Source organism: Pinus tabuliformis, chromosome 7 (assembly GCF_031772625.1).
Source record: "Pinus tabuliformis cultivar Carrire ecotype Pingquan chromosome 7, CPIR1, whole genome shotgun sequence".
Lineage (NCBI taxonomy): Eukaryota > Viridiplantae > Streptophyta > Pinopsida > Pinales > Pinaceae > Pinus > Pinus tabuliformis.
The window spans coordinates 1,983,506,555-1,983,518,739 of record NC_142293.1 but is presented as its reverse complement, the minus strand read 5'-3'; the positions used below and the strand labels follow the sequence as shown (position 1 = coordinate 1,983,518,739).

The 12,185-nt window shown below is 35.1% G+C and overlaps 1 pseudogene; it reads right to left on the bottom strand.

Moving 5' to 3' along the window:
* Positions 1-8,951: 8,951 nt before the first annotated feature.
* LOC149256424 (uncharacterized) overlaps positions 8,952-12,185 on the bottom strand; it is a 50,124-nt pseudogene continuing 46,890 nt past the window's right edge.

The following is a 12,185-nucleotide window of genomic DNA, read 5'->3' as shown; positions in this document are numbered from 1 at the left end:
ATGCGTACAAAGTCCTACAACTTATGAACAACTTCGACTATTTTGCATGGTGTTTCAGGGATGAGGGTGAGGGGAAGGGTTTCAAGAATGGCTAGAAGTTAACCCTAAATTTCAATGGGACAATCAAAAATATTTTTAAAAGATAAAATTTTAAAGAAATATAAACTTTAAAAACAAAGATTCTAGAACATAGTGCTATAATATAAGTCAATAAAAGTAACTGCCATATATAATAGATGTAACATAACTCAAAAAAAGTAACAAGTCTTAGAGAATATATATTAAACATCTTGTGTACATGGATGTTATAACCCTCCCAAAATAAAGAGTTGATATACAATACACAAACCTACCAAGCATGTGAGTCAAATCAATGAATCCAATTAGTCCTCATTACAAAAACATAGTACATAGTATTCATGCATGCAATGCATATATAACCTTTGTATAGGGTTGAATGTAGAACCACTTGGTGAATATTTATATTTGAGAATTATAACCAAATGGGCATTATTTTTGATAGTGGGTATTCAAATTTCTTCAAAACCGTCCCAACAGATTTCCCAAAACTCCTTGTTTTTGGCAAGAACCATCTAGAGGTTTTGGGATAAGTCCCCAAAACCATCATAAGACGTCTCCCAAACATCCTATTTTCTCACAAGAAACATTTAGACTGTGGGAGAGCATCACACATCCTCAGAGATGTCTCAGTCAAAATAGGGAAATTCACCTTGCAAACCCCAAGGACGGGAAAATCTAGAGGATGCATCCCAGAATTAGGAACAAGTTACCCTATGCAACATTTTCCTCAGTGCACAATCCACATGATACACTATAAAGTGATCTAAGAGAGTGACACACTAACATATGAAGTCATGAGCAAGTGTAGAAATTTACCTATATATCCACAAGTAGAATCTATGTAAGGAAATTACTAAATCATTCCACAAATGCATGGAAGATAACATCTATCGTATCTAATTAAATTTTAATACTAGAAACCATACAATTGGAGGGCCTAAATTAAGGAAGAGTGGAAAATAAAACTTATAATTCGATATATATATTATACTTCCTACAAAATGCAAGCAGATTGTGGATTACAAATTTACAACCGTGATTATGTAAGAACTACTTCCAAGTTTCAAGGGACACATAGCCATGGGCTTCATAGCAAAAATGAAATGTTTTTAAATTCCCACTAATGGCTTTTTGGAGCATCCAAAACATTCAGCTTCTCCATTCTCATATTCACACCACTTGTTTGGGTGCTTCTTGGACACTACCAACCTTAGGGATAGTTTGGACACTGCTTACTTTCATATCCCTACATGCGACACCATATGTAACCTCATCTTATCCTAAGGATGAGATGATTAAACTTCATTTTAACATAGCAACCAAATGTAACCTTGGGTTGGTAAGGGCTGGTGGCGTCCCTAAATATAAAGAGGGAAAAGTATTTAAATCTATTAGGAACTTATTTTATTTCTACACTACCTCCCACCACTCTTCTTCCACTAAACTCAAGTTGAAACAATGCTTTACCTATTTCTTTGCTACCACAATTACACAACAATTGATCTTGTGGAAACCAACTTTCAGGAGAGAACGAGTTCTAATAACTTTGTAAATTTTGAACCAAAGTTAAACCTTGCATGCATGATATGGTTCTATAATTCCCTAATACAACGACAAAGCTAGATTGGCACTCTTAGAGTTCAATGACTAGAAAAGTAGTGTACTTAAGAAACCACAATATACATATGCTACAACATAAATATGATAGAATTAATAATGGAGATAACAAAAATAAAAAGAAAACCTAACTCCTTTGTAGTATACCTAGGGGGGGTAATATGGGGTACAAAGGGATGTACCCAAGGGAATAATGTAATAATGGGATGGGTCATAGTAATAAATAAGGTGGTTAACCCATATCATGTAAGGGGACCACAAGTAGTTAACAATAATGTAATAATCCCATGGTATTAGATAGATGGTATTGATGAAACCATGGTAATGACCCAATGTATTGTATTTATGAGGCCTATATAGAGGCTAGAGAGTCCCCATTGAGAGGTGTCAAGGAATTATTGTATGAACAGGCATATGGCTTGTGGAGTGTTCTCCTTCCTTAGGGAGTGAATGTATGGTGTTACCCTACCTTAAGGGTTTGATTAATAAATTGAATCATTTCTATCTATTTCGACATTGTTATTCTTGGTTTTATTTCTATTAGCATATATTTCTGGGTTAGATCTATAACAAGTGGTATCAGAGCACTTTCTTGGGCAAAAGTGGAGAAGTTTTTTTAATTTTTTTTACAAGAACTTTCTCGGGTGGCAAGTTTACAGATCAGATCTATACGTTTTGGGAAAAATATGCAGAATATAATTAGAGATCTCAATTCTTTGTGAAAAAATATGCAAGTTCAAAAACAAAGTCAACCAAATCGGATTTCGGATGAAGGAGATTTTGCTGAACTAGAAATCAGTGGTGTTGTAGACATTTTTCGGGGCAGCAAATTTGCAGATCAGATCTGTATGATTTGGGGGAAAATCTACAAAATATAATTGTAGATCTGAATTTTTGATGACAAAATACCCCATTTAAAGAAAGAATCAGTTGAATTAGAGTCTGGATGAAGGAGATCTCGCTGATTTAAAAATTAGTGTTGTTGCAGATATTTTTTGGGGCAACGGGTTTGCGGCGCAGATCTGTACATTCTGGTGCAAAATCTGCAGAATATAATTACGTATCTAGATCATTTGTGAAAAAATACCCAATTTAAAAAAAAAGTCAAATCGGAGTTTGGATGAGGGAGATATCGCTGATTTAAAATCAACTATTTTTTCAAAAAAAAAATATGACGACAGGACAATTGCAGTGCAAATAGGAAATTTTAGAGCCTAGATCAGGATTTATATCACATGGGAAGATGCAGAATGGTTGTTCCATTTCTAAAAACAAGTCATAATAGGGATTCTAAGGAATATTGACTGAATTGTGGCCATTTCAAATTTTCACCAAGTAAGTGATTTGTTTTCAAAACCCCTCTTCATGGCTTATAACAGTAAGTTTTTTATAGGAAAAAATAATGGGTCTTCGATTGAAAATTTTATAGCACATCTTAAGTTTGACTTCCCAGGGTGTTGGAAGGCCATAACAGGGTATTATTTGAAAGATGAGGTTGGTATATGGTGGAAATCACTTGACAATGAGATTCTGAAGTTATGTCGTGCTGACGAAATTGAAGAACTACTTTTGGACAAATGGTCTCATACTAGAAAGGAGGAAACCAAAAAACCTAGCAAAGATTTTATTTTTGTATGAAAGAAGGAAAAAAAGAAACCTAAAGGGTTATTTTTCGCTGGTATCTCCTTATTGAAGGTTCATGGATTGATTCAGAAGGAGAAGATCATTGTGTCTATAAATCCTAGTTGCAAGCATAATTTTATCAATGTTAATTTGGAAAAAAAATTGCAAGTTCCAGCAAAACACATTGAAAACACACAGGTTGATAATGGGGTTGTTCAAGTTTATAAAGATTTGAACCTTTCCATGGATAAGTATGTGTTGCATTGTGACTTCTATACTTCAGATATGGATAACATGGATGTTGTTTTGGGATTCATTAGATGGAATCTGTGGGTACTGTCAATATTAATGTGAAGAAGAGATTCCTGAAGATTTGGTATAAAAAGAAGAAAATTACATTGCAGGATATTTCCATTAAGACACAAGCAAAAGATGTTACAGGGACTGACACATGAGATGATGAGCCCTTGATGGCCGACAACCAAACACAACATCAAACCAAGTATAGGTAGAGTCCAAGGAGGCTGAAGTAGAAAATGTTATAGGTACAGATACATCAGATGAGGAATCAGTTGTTGAAGTAATATTGGAAGATAAGAAACAAAAAAGATGCCACAACATGTACCAACTACCAATTAGGCTCCATTAGGTGGTGAATTAAAGAAAAAGACACTGTGGGTTAAAACTTCAGCATATCACCACCCACATCATTGCGCAAGAAAGCAACCAACAAGATGGCAACAAATTAGCCACAAGGACAACAACCCCATCATGACAGATAGAGAGGAGCGATGATCCACACAGAAGAGCCACAACGGTCAGCATCCATCTCAAGTAAACGAGGCACCAGCTAGATCGATGGTTCACCTTTCTCTGGGATGGCTAGATGCACATGCATGGTACCATTGGACTACTCTTTTGAGTAGATCTTATTATTTGTGTTCTTCCGATGTTTCGGGGACGAAACATGTTAAGGGGGGTGGAATGTAGTATAGCTAGGGGGGATAATATGGGGTACAAATGGAGGTACCCAAGGGAATAATGTAATAATGCGATGTGTCATAGTAATATATAAGGTGGCTAACCCATATCATGTAAGGGACCACAAGTAGTTAACAATAATGTAATAAGCCCATGGTATTAGATAGATGGTATTGAGGGAACCACGATAATGACCCATGGTATTGTATGTATGAGGTCTATATAGAGGCTAGGGACTCCCCATTGAGAGGTGTCAAGGAATTATTGTATGAACAAGCATATGGCTTGTGGAGTGTTCTCCTTCCTTAAGAAGTGAATGTATGGTGTTGCCCTACCTTAAGGGTTTGATTAATAAAGTGAATCATTTCTATCTATTTATTTCTTGTTATTCTTGGGTTTATCTATATTTCTCATATATTTTCAAATCAGATCTATAACACCTTTATTGAATAGTATCTTGGTTTGAGCTTTTGAAATTCAATCTGGAGGTTGTACTCTCTCAACAATTCATACTATTTTAGACTAGCATGATCAAACTGCGAATTAGTATTAGAATTCCCTAAACATGAGTTGGTATTCATTTTATTCTTCCTCTTTAAGTTTGTTGGAGCTGAACCCCTTATTCTATTGTAGAGTTGTAGCTGAACCTTCTATCATGTTTTAGAATCGGAGTTGAGCCTTCTCTTCTCCCATTGAAAATTGTTGGAACTAAATCCTCTTAATCTAATTCTCTAGATTTACAATTGATGCTAAAATTATTAATTTCACATGGTAGTCCAACAACCTTAGTGGCACTTCACCTCCTCCTGAGTTGTCTCAATGAATTCCTAGGGTAGTGCATGTTGAATCTCCCTTTGATCGTCCCAATTCATTCCCATACATTTTTCTTTAACAATTCCATAGTAGTGCATCAATTCTATAGTAATGTGTGAATTATATGGAAATGGATGGATCCATAGAAGTGTTGTAGTACTGGAAAATTATTGATTAATCCTACTAATAAAATCAACTAGACAACAATAAATTCATATTTTGATACTTACATGACCCGAAGGATGCTAACTTTATGTGGTATCAACACCTCTAAAATTGATTCTGACATTATCTTGTTCGTCTTTTGACTCATCCTACTGGAATTGAGCTTTGATTCCCATTCATCTTTACAGTGATTCATTCACATCATTCTAAGCCCAACATTCCTCATGCTTCTTCTTTCCTAGTTCAAATGGATTCCCCTCTGGGATGTTTTTGGGGTTACTCTAATATCAAAACTGATGTAGTTTTTTTTACTGTACACTAGAAAAATCTAGAACTGAATCCAAATGGGTGTGGATCCTTTAGCTGCTACAGGCACAGATCTAAAAAACTAATGAAGACACCTACGATATGTACATGTGTAGATTTACAAACCTTGTTCTAGCTCACAAGTAAGTCCAATAATACTTCTCAAGATCTAAAAAAGTGTTATTAGCAACTAAGAAATACATTCTGCCACACAATATTGTAATTGGAGAAATCAAGAGAGATTTAATACCTAATTCTGGCATATCATAAGCGAACATGAATACATAACCCGTGGCATCATAAACATGATCTCTTTATTTATTATCTCATCTTCTAATATTTAATGCAACACACAACTCTAAGCCATGGTTTCTATCCAATGATTAATGCCACAGGCATACGAAGGCTGCTCTGAGCACATTATATCTATCTTTGTTACATATAGGTAGGATTCTTCCCTTATACACATAGATTACAATCATTATATCCTAATTTTCTTGAAATAAATATATTTAAAGACCCAAACACCAACGTGGCCACATTTCTTGAGTGTTATAGTCCCATTACACAAGACATATGAATATTGCTTCATAGTTTTGTTGTAGTTTCTCTTCTTTCCATTTGGTTCCAAAATTTATTCCTAGCTCCTCATGATTAATAGACCCAACAACTCCCATAAATGGGTCAATAATCTGGATTTCTTTCATGCTCTACTGCCCCTACATCGAGCACAAATCTATATAGAACAGGGTCTAAGATGTACTTGCTAGTTTGTGAAGCTTGAAGTTGCATATCTCCTTTTTATATATTTCAGAACTCGATGATTTCTATGCATTTGATAGATCCTCAAACTTAGGAACGCCCAGGTCAATATCAAACCTGAATCTAGATGTGTGTGTGTGTGAACGTCATATTCATGTAGTCAATGCATTGTTTATATTTAATATCTGATCACATGGAAATACAAACACTACAATGCCCATCCGTGTCTAGGCCTATGAGATAACCCCACCGCACTTACTTAGTTACAAGGAAACATCTATATACACCAAAATGGAATGAAAGAAACTAAGTTCTACTCAGACTAACCTGAGGTTTTAGTATGTATAGTGTTATTTTTAATGTTAATGTAGCAATAGTAAAGGCATGTGCACTTCCTACACCACCAAATTGAGTTGCGGGATATTTTGTGATGATTTGGATATGGGAACATGTTCCATCTGACCCGATCCTTTATCATTCAAAAACTCGATAATTAGAAGTGGATTATGAGAAAAAAGGGAAATGCCTATGAAAATCAAGGTCAGATGGGATCGATCATTACACATATCCCAAAATAAGTTAGGCTAAACATGATGATTGATTTGATTCAAGTTCAATATGTGCATGCCTGGGAGGACTAGGTAGGTGTACAAAGTTACGTAGTAAAGAAGGAAATGCTCATTGAGGAAGGACATGGGTGGAAGAAATCTAATTGCAGATTTGTAATTATGATGTAAACTATAAATTTTACCATCCTTCCCTAGGAGAACTTGATATGGGTCGTGCTCAACAACTTTTGAAGTTGATTCTTGTAGGCTTCCCAAGAAGAGACGGTGAGGTTACATGTCCGTTCTATATGAAAACTGGAACTTGCAAGTATGGTGCAACTTACAAGTTTCATCATACCCCTCCCAAAGAATTTGTAGCCAAATTTGTTACAATGGTTGCAACCACTAAAGTTACCTCATCAAATTATGATAATGTTGATTGAGGGAATGTTGGAGCCAAAGCTACAAATGAAAATATCAAAGACTGATGAACATTGCACAAACTGGATTAAGGTATTTTGTTTGAAGGAGACAGGAAGAAAGGTAGATATGTTTGGGGTTGTAAGCTTTCACCATCAAACTGCTATTTGGGGATGCATGACAACATGTCAAATTCAGGGTTGCAAGGTTTTCCCGTGAAGCTATTGTTTGGGAGTTTCTCTAAAAATGTCAAATATTCCATGCATGCCTAATATTTTGAGGAGCATTGAAATCTATATTTTGGTTTTTTCATCTGTTGTAAGTGGTTGACTGTATGACATAGGGTAAACAAGTTTACACTAAAGATGTTATTATAGCTATCGCAGGAATGTTTAGAAATTGACTATGCTTTTGTACCAAAAATATAATGCAAACCTAGAGATATAGAGATCGACTCAACACTACCTACTTCGACTTCGATAAATAATAAGAAAAGGGAGAAAAGGTAGCTACACACTACATCACTGACCATTTGATAACCTCATCCCAAATCTTTCATGTATACCCATGAATCGAGGGCTCTCCAAACTTGTTTCCACTTTATTGAGGGAGGTGTGTAATAGGTCGATATAAGTGATTCCTAGGCATTTACAATCACAACTTCTCATATCCAAATTGACAAAACCAAATCGTGATTGCTTCATGCTACGACCTTCACCATATTGATCTTCCAATGACATCAATGACAATACATGCTCAACTATAATTCTCAATTCCATAAATATATATAAATTATTGAGGGAAAAGAATGCTATTTCTAATTATTCTTAATCAAAAAAAGGATTTTTGAATAGAGAAAGCCGTTTTAGGTAGTATTTGGGGGCAACATAAATTCAAATTATGTAAACAAATTTCCAAAATGCATACATAGAAATAAAGTATGACCCATAAAAGCATACAAAATCAATCTGGGACATCTATATCATAAGAAAGTGTGAGAAAAACAAGGTCATACGTTTTATATATAGCAACATTTAAGGTAATTTCTATTTATTCAAAGAGATGTGTGTAAGCAAATCAAGAACACATAAAATTTGTCTTTCCAAGATATCGGTCAAACAAGAAGGTTCAATTATTTTGGGATGTGAATAAATCTAGCGAGTTCCAAAATTTATTTCATAAAAACGACGACCTTCCATAAAAGAATCTTTTTCTCCAAAACCACACCACTGAAACTAGCCCCAAAAACTCGAAAATCAACCCTAAAATCTTGAAACAATTGACAACATAAATAACAAAATTGACAAGACTTGAATTAAATCTAATAGTAGCGAAGTACACCATACCTTCCAAGTGAAAATGGTGTGATATGGCCTGTCTTAATCACTAGAGGCAACCCCAGGATACCAAAAAAGTGATATCATACATATCTGGTAATATAAACCAACATAGCATTTAATACAGAAACCATTTGGCATAATCATCTGCTACAGGAGCACCATGAAAACACACAAGTGAAATATCATATTCTTCTTATGTGTTTCTCTGGTTGCTCTATCTAATCACCAACTTAGTGTCCATTCTCTAAAGGACCTAAAAGACACAATCTTGTAACCTCTTAAACAACAAAGGATCTTAATATTGCCTAACTCCAGTCCGTGCATATGAATGGCCTTTACTAGAGGGCAAGCGAAGTTGAGGTCTACTAGATGATCCACTAGCATTACCCTCCACCATCCTTGATATACTTCTTGATCGAGGGAGAGAAATTGTTGCATGTGTTTCCCAAGATTCATTGAATTTGATAGATTCCTCTTCAGTCAGGTTGTGAAGAGTCTCTACATTATTCTCCTTGCCATCTACATTACGTTTCTTATAGACAACATGCATCTTGTCACCAATTTCTTGATAAACTCCACTATTCTCTTGTTGTCATTCATCCCTATGCTCTTTCTCAATGAGAGAAGGATTTAAGCGAGTTTCACTGGAAAATGTGGATGACATAGAAATTTTTGCTAAGTTTATAGCCACCCATAATTACAAAGATACAAGAGATGTTGCAAGTGCTTGAGTTGTAGAGATTTATGGCCTTGATATTCTTTTAAATGGGATCTAGGATGATTTTTACAATGTTACTCGCTTCTTGATATTATCCAGGGATCCAATAATTCTATGAACTGACAGACCTTTTAAGACAATAATTGTATTCACTGTTGAGGACACACCCGGGGCGATTTTCAAGGCACTTGATGTATTTTCTTTTAGAAATATAAATTTAATGAAGATTGAAGGTAGAACCTAGAGAAAGCAGTCATTGAGGGTGGTTGATAATTGGAACAATGGGACTACAAAATACTTTGACTATCTCTTCCATGTTGACTTTGTAGCCTCTACAGATGATCTACGACCACAAAATGCATTGAGTAACCTACAGGAGTTTGCAACATTCCTTTGAGTACTGGGTAGCTATCTAATTGCATGGCCCCCTTGAATCATCTTGTAGTTTCATAAGCTTACAGATCATTGGTTCAAACTTAAAAGGTTTCTACCCTTGTCAAGCACATTGCTTTCCATTGCCCTACTTCATGGCTGAGGTGAAGACAAATTTTGGCCTCTACTTATTTATGCTTGGTGTCTTGTCAAGGAAATTGCATTCCAAAGGTTCCCATTGTGCTCAGATGCCATGTACATGTTGAAAATTAGAAAGTTATGCATATTAATACTACTTATAGCTTTCTAGGTCTTGATGTGGGCCTAAAGTGAGGATTATCACCACTTGGTTTTGTAAAATGTAAGATAGATGCCTGTGCATCTTTTGTATATTTAATTTTCTATAAATATGGTTGTAGGAAATGGATAGAGACAAACTAAAGTAGGAATAAATGATGCCCTTCTAAACTTGAATATAATATTATTGTGATATATTTAATCACTAACCTTTTATTTGGATTAAGAAATGCCACTATTCTCAATACCAATAGAGGTGTCTTTCTCATGATGTTTCGTTTCCATCACCCCATTTAGACCAACCCTCCTTTTAGATGAAGAGGTACAATAGACACCTTCGTGCCTAGAAATAGTAGATCTATGGAGATGAATGGTTGCGAAGTAAAATTAGGATGGGTCTGAGATGACTTCTACTGTTGTCTAATATTTCCTGATTCATCCTCTACGTCGCCTGAAGCGACCTCCTCATCTGGGTGTTCAACTATGGGCTCTGTGCTAGCAAGTTTAGATTCATATGCTAGAGCTTCATTTTCATCACGAAGCTCCTCAATTATAGGTCCACCTCATCCTTGTGGCTATGCTAGATTGAAGGGTGTCTATTCAATAAAATCCTTGTTGGAAGGGCGATAAAATGGATAATCATCCAGCATGCCCATATTCACCCTAATCAACCCAAAAAGGTTGATGAAACCAAGCAAACTATTGCCCGGATTGTCAAATGGATCATGGCCAAATAATTCCATCCACCAAGCTTCGTTCACCTACCCCTCCGACAAAGCCTCCTCCACAAAATAAGTGCAATCTCACAAAAGTGTTTGGGAAACTTGGAAAATCCCCAAAATTTCTTCCAAAGCCACTGCCACCCATACCTCCATAGCGGTCCTCTGCTCTATCACCAGGATGCATTTTGTTATAGCTAACTAGGGATCCTTTCTATATAATGTATAAATCTACGAGGTTTTCAGGGCTCATTGGATGATGACATAGTTTAATTGACAACAATTACAAGTGATACCTCAACGAATGATTTCCCCTCTAACCTATCTTCCTTTGCCATTGGATTATCAAATTTTTCTCACTCACCATCCCACCTAAAACCCCCCTCCTCCCTACATGCTATTCTAATATTTTTATTCTTTCATCACTAATACTTTTTTTACTAAAAATAACCCTAACAATATTATTGATTATAATAATATGTCCTCACCTTCTAATCCTAATCATGTTTCCATAAGTCCCCAATGATCTTGCACCCCTTCATTTATTAGACTTTAATAATATCCTCTCCAATTATAACTCTGTTACTTATTATAATTTAATTAATATAAACACCTCATTAATAATAATTTCTCTAATACTACCTCTAACAGTAAAAATTGTAATGAGAAAACTAATAATTATCTTAACTTATGTAATAATTTGAATAATATGACTCCTAACAATAATAATAAATGTATTTTTAATAATAATAATAATACCTACCCTTGGTTGGATTGGTTTTAAAAACAAACCCATTTTATCTTGAAATTCATAACAAGCACCATGATTGAGGCATGTCATGAGAAACACTAAGGGTACAAAAGCCAAAGGTGTACAAATTAGGGCCAAACTCCATATGACTCAGAGATAGGGATAAATGCATGAAACTCTTTTTTTAGGATCTTCAACAACATCAGGAGTTTGAATACATGAAATATATCCAGATTAAGAAATGTGGGCTCATTAAGAATAAATATATTTTTCAAAAGCGTGTAGCCTACCACAAACTGATATCACATCTAGCACTTCAATTAGAAGTCTAATGAAGTAGCCTGGAGATAAGACTCTTTTGACAACCAATTTCCTTTTCCAATTTATAAAACAAACTCCAAATAGAAAACTATGGGGAGGAGAAAAAGAAAATTAATTTTTGGAAGTAGAGGAAGAAGTTGGCCATGGCCTTCAATCTTGTCAGCACATGACATGGAAGCTCTATCTATATTTTCAAGAATATTCTCATGTTCTCACTGCTCTTCTGCCACTAAATTCATCTCCAACATTGTTGCACAAGAAATCAATGTCCAATGTGCTAACAGTTTATATTCTTACAAATATATAGTCTTACGATTAATAATTATCATTTCCAAGATAACAGTCAAGATT